We start from the raw sequence: 6,000 nt of genomic DNA on the forward strand, positions 1-6,000 counted from the left end.
ATTAGCACGTCACTCTGTTTTATGAAATAAATAAAGAGTAGTGGTGCCCGCAAATGTCCAATTTTATACGAGCTTTAGTCTATTAGTTATATATTTATAGGTTAAATATGCCTAAGTGCACAATAAATAAAAATAATAATAATAATAATAATAATAATAATAATAATAATAATAATAATAATAATAAAATAAATAAACAAATAAAATTAAAAAAAATAAAAAGTGAGAAAAGTTATGTAATGAAAAATGTCAAAGAAGCATTCTCAAAAAATAGAAAAAGAGGCCAAAGTGCACATACTAGACGAGACTAAGAGTTTACGTGTTACCAAGGGGATGACGAGTCTAAGAATACACTATTGGGGCTCGAAAGTTTCTAGTCAATATATATTTTCTTAGGGCATATATAGGACAAAGTCCAATAATATTTAGGGCATGCTCGTATGACCACACTTGACCTATCATCCATAATTCCATCTAAGTGCATTTTCTTCTTACCATTAAGGGGAAGTTATCTTCCGGTGATATGTTGAACCAGTTCGCTTCAACTCTATTATTTTTAATTGTCTTTACTATGCTTGATATGGGGTAGGTGGATCTTAACTCCAAAGGTGTGAGACCCATAGGTTTTTGATATCACATGAACTTAAATGCTTAATGTGTGTGGGGGCTTGATAGGCTGGTGGCTGGGTTTAAGTGGACAACAATATCGGCAATCGTGGTTTTTACGTTTATCTAAGCTTTAAAATAACCTTATATGTTTTTAAGACTATATTTCTCCGATGATGATCCCATTGCAATTAGACTTTTTCAGGGACGAAAAAGGTTAAGTGTGGAGATATTTGATATAACGTTAAATATATATAAATCCCTTGTATATTGTAATTATTATTTTAATAGTTTATGTTTGGTTTTTATTAGGATTTGTATACTACTAACTTATTTGAATAATGTAGGTCTCGGGACTTGTTCGTGGTTAAAGAGGGGGGAAAAACGGTAAAAAAACGAGCTAAACCGGCGAACCGGAGCATCAGGAAACGAACCGGACCGGACTAGGCCGGACCCCCGCGCGACAAGGAGGGCTAGACCCGCCGCTCGGTGACCACCTTCCAGAATGTTCTTTGACGAATTTAGGGTTTGGGCCTTGTATTTTCCTATTTAAACACCCCTAAACTAAACTTAAACATAACCTGAATACCCCAGACGGCCCGGACGAATTTGGGAGCTCGAGAGAGGATATTTCCGAGGGTTTGAAGGCTAGGAATCAGCCGGTGAAGTGCTTATCGTCTAAGAACGAAGACCACGGGTTTTCTCGCCTTTAATCTTCCGTTCTTATTTATTTTCGCATTGATTTCCTTTATTATCGTTCTGTTTTATTTTATGATGTTAGGCTAAACATTATAGGCTGCATAGGCTTATGATGAACCTATTTGACGTTGTGTTTTGATTTGGGTATTATTTATCGTTATGGTTTTATGAACTAGTTAAAAGGTTTAATTATATTAAATTGATGTATATTTGTGTTTAGGGTTGTTTGTTGAGTTTTATTATTCCATAGTTGTCTTGATTGTTGTTTGTCATTATGATAGGTTGCTATTAGGTTATCTACTTTATGTTTTTGACTATTTTATGATTGATTTCGAATAAGATCATAGGAATAATATTATTTAATCAGATAAACCTAAGTGTGCTGCTAACCTAAATATCTGTAAGGTGATAGGTTATTGATAGATCTTTATTATTTAATCTTGCTAGATTTAGTTCTTCATAAGGAGTCCGTCTAGGTTTGGTTATTTATTATTGTCTATTGAGTCAATTGAATATATTAGACTGCCTTTGATTTCCGTGCTGTAAGGTAGGATTTCGTATAAAGGAACTAGTTTGTAATTAATTAGATGACCGTAAGGAAACTTGATCTGTAACACTGGCACTACTAGAAAATGAGGCTAATGCAACATTATAGATGCAACCTTTTACAATTTTGTTGCATTCGACTCTAATGCAACTTCAATAAACAAAAGGGATGCATTAAAAGGTCTAATGCGACTGTTTACATAAAAGGTTGCAAAATCTTATTGAAATTGCAACCTTTTTACTTAAAAGTTGCAAATTTTATTACAACCTGTAACCTTTTTCTTGAAATGTTGTAAATTCCATTAAATTTGCATTTTTTGTTAGAAGGGTTGCAACTTTTCCTTGCATGATACATACATATACGGGACCAACTCTTGTTGAAATTAAAAATGATAAAAGTGAATATCGGTATTCTGTCATTCGGGTTTGTTATACATATAAAAATTTAAAAAAAAGCGTATATTTATAAGTGTTTAATTAGTTATTTAAGAAAAACACAATTTCATGCTTAATTAATTTAAAATGATCCCATCATAAAGCTTTAAAATGATTTGGTTCATCAGTATTATAAGAGTGAATCTAGAGTCACAAAAGCTTTAAAAATTATTCAGATCAATGGAGGAAAACTGATAACAGGTTGTTTAAGGAAACAAATCTGATTGAAAAACCTATTATTAAGAGATCCATTAGTGCACCGTACAAATAGTTCACAAGAAATAATTTGCAGGAATGCATATATGGAGTAAACTTGCAGCTTATTTAGATGTATTAATAAGCTGAAATTGCCAAAAACCATTAACTGAACATTTGACATCTAATGGCACATGTTTCACACTACTCCACAAAATGCACGCAATCAAAGAGTTGACACCTCCAAATCAATTAACACGTGATTACTGAATTACCATTATTAAACTATGCTAATGAATACACCTGGCACCTAAATCTTTTCAGCATCATGGTGGGATTCACGACATGAAGAAATTTGGTCAAATACATTGGAGCTTGTACGTATTACGCAAAGCAGAGGATTTTATCCAAGACTAGCAACTTAAGAGCGTCTCCTCGGCTAATTACAATCCATAATTAAATAAATAAATATATAACTTACAATCAAAATCACTTAACAATTCTTACCTTCTATCTTTTCTTTGAAGCCATTATCCTTAAAATGAATTATTTATCTAGTAAGAGATTTGTTTGGCTAATACTCAACTCTACAATCAAAAGAAAGATTTGTCAAGACATGTATGAATCATATTAATTTATACATAACTATTAACTACTAGTTTTGAGAAAAGTATCTAACAAGCATAATCAAACCCTAAATACCAGTTAAAACAAACCAAAAAGCAGTACTTGAAGCCCACCAAAAGTTAAAGCTAACATTTTGAACAAATCATATTTTAACCATATAAAAGGGTTAAAATGGGTCAACACTAGAACATGGATCGTTTAGCAGTTCACAGGTTTGACGCAAAACTCATCCAAACACTTTTATACCAAACCCAAACCAGAGAATTTCGTATCAGGTCTTTGTCGTGTTTTTGGGACGTGTCAGGAATTCACGCTCTTGGTCTTGGAACTACTAAAAATTACTCATTAACCAATTAGTCTATTATTTGTCTAGCCACCTACAGGTATTCTAAATTTTCATAAAACTCACTATGTATACAATTATTAGTTAGTTAAAAGGCAACTTGACGAATTAACCAATAGCTTCTTACAACTGTGTTCAACCCATCAAAAAAACATGGTGTTTGCCTAAATGAATGTATAAAACCCATCACAAAATCCGTTTCACTTCTCACACATAATAGACTCTATTCTACTTTAACCTTTTACAAATTTCAACTTCAAATTTCATGTCATAGCCCATGCCATCACAAATTTGGACAAATATTAAGCAGAAAGGAAATGTTTTTTTGACTTCGCATACCTGATGACTCTGTTCTAATTTGGAAAACCTTATAATTGTATGGCTGCTAGTATGAATCATAGATGTGTTTTAAACCACGTGATTGCATAACATAGTACCAACTGAAATATGGTCTCACAAAACAAGCTTCTAATCTTTATGGCACATTCTTCTTTATTCACAGCAACACTAACATTCGTGTGTTTTCCATTGTAAAGTTTCCCTGCACAAATTCAGCGAGCCCAATATCCAGTTTAGGTCAGAAATGAAAAGGACTATAGATAAAAAAAAAATAACGAATGCAATATGAAGTTGAATAATCACAATTAAGCGAATCATTAGCTTTGTTTGTTTCTGAGTTAGATAAACACTTGAAAACAAACCCTTTGCTTATCTCGGTTTTATGGCAAATAACTTTCGTTAAAACCAATTCTCTAAATCACCAAAAAATTCCTCAAAAGTCTTTTCATCCACCGATGTAGCAAGATTCTTGACAAAAAGATTTGAGGCGTTAATCTATCTTTTAAAAAGACTTCTCTTTTAGCTATCTTCATGGCCTTTCCAACAAATCTACGATTTTGATTTCGAGGAGTAGTTGCGTAGAATGGAATTTTGGAGCGGAGAATTTGGATATTTGTTGATTTGAGGAGGAGGAGGAGGAATATGAATTAGCACGGAGGGAATTTAAGAAAAAGAGGGAAATTTATGAGTTTGGAGGGAATCATCAAATTGAGAGGGAAATTGGTAACCAACAGTAAATGAAATAAAAGTTGATTTAGTATTTTTTTTACTGCCAACAAACAGAAAATTTCCTAGGTATCTCATGCGGGTAATCTAATGGCAAAAGGCCACCGCAAATTGGCCTAACTCAGTCGTAGCATTATGGAGCCCTTAAGCGTCTCCAGTTTATCTCCAGCTCCGGGGAAAACCCACCCACACGAAGGCCCACTTGTGGTAAAACACGAACACCTACAAAATTGAACCGAATATCACAAATATCCCGGTATCCTTCATTGAGTCACCTATGCCCACCCAAAATGTTGTCTGTGAAGATCGAACATGGGTCTCCATTGATTTAGTTTTTAATAATTAAGATACGTTATGTATCTATAATATAAATTTAAACTTAAAACTTGTACAATTAAATATGATAAAGAAATAAAAAGGAATGTATTTTCATGTACATGTATGTTACGATTAGGGTACCCGGAGTCCTACAAAGATGGAGGTGGTACCGAGTGGTGCCGCTGGAAACACCGTCCCGCCCTCCATGTCCCAAATAAAGCAAGCATCGATCGGGGTAATGGTGTCAATGCTCCCAACTCACAACAGTAATATTACTGTTTGAGAATGATCAAATTTATAAATTAAAAAATACTTTTATATATATATATATATATATATATATATATATATATATAAAGCTCGTTCAGACTTGCAATTCGGCTTAAGCTTGTTTATTAAATGAACATCAACAAAAGCTTGAGCTCGTTCAATCTCCGTTCAATTCGAGTTCTTACAAGCCATTCTTGAGTAACTTCAAGCGATTTGGCTCATTTACAACCCTAAATTCAGTTTTTCTTGTCTCTTTAATTCCCTCCAAAATAAAATTAACTTCTCTCCAAGGAAAAAAGATTAAAAAATTGACATCTGAAAAAGTTAAATACCACTTTCACCTCCAAAATTTAAAATTTTTCCCAAACCACCAACTCATTCTCCCTCTTTCTTTGCAGTTCGCACCATTGGGGCCTGCGTTAAACCGTTGGAGTTCTTTGGATCATTAACAATCAAGACAACTTCTTGGTAATTTCAATCCCTATATTCGTAAATTAGGGCTTCATACAGATACTATTTATTGCCTTTACATGACCCCCTCATTCAATTTCTAAATTTTAAGTATCAAAACGTCAAATAAAATTCCAGGGCCGGCCTCAATCATTGGAAAAAGATCGTTGCTTACCTGCTCCCTCAAGTAGTTCAGGCAAGGCAACTGAGACGAAACTTAAGAAGGAAATGGACTTCTGCCTTCATTAAATAAATCAAGTAATTGTTTTAATTATGATTTGGTTTATATATTTGGTGACTGTAATATTCTTTAACTGTGATTTGGCTTATTTGCCCTTCAACAGGATAAGCTTCTTGATTTAGCTCTTATACAACTTAATATATTAAAACAACCAGGTGTAAGATATGATGATTTTGAACTTTAACTAACATTTTCAAATTCTCTA

Source organism: Bidens hawaiensis, unplaced genomic scaffold (assembly GCF_021521415.1).
Source record: "Bidens hawaiensis isolate Kalapana, Puna unplaced genomic scaffold, B.hawaiensis_p1.1 tig00001382_1, whole genome shotgun sequence".
In the NCBI taxonomy this organism is placed as follows: Eukaryota; Viridiplantae; Streptophyta; class Magnoliopsida; order Asterales; family Asteraceae; genus Bidens; species Bidens hawaiensis.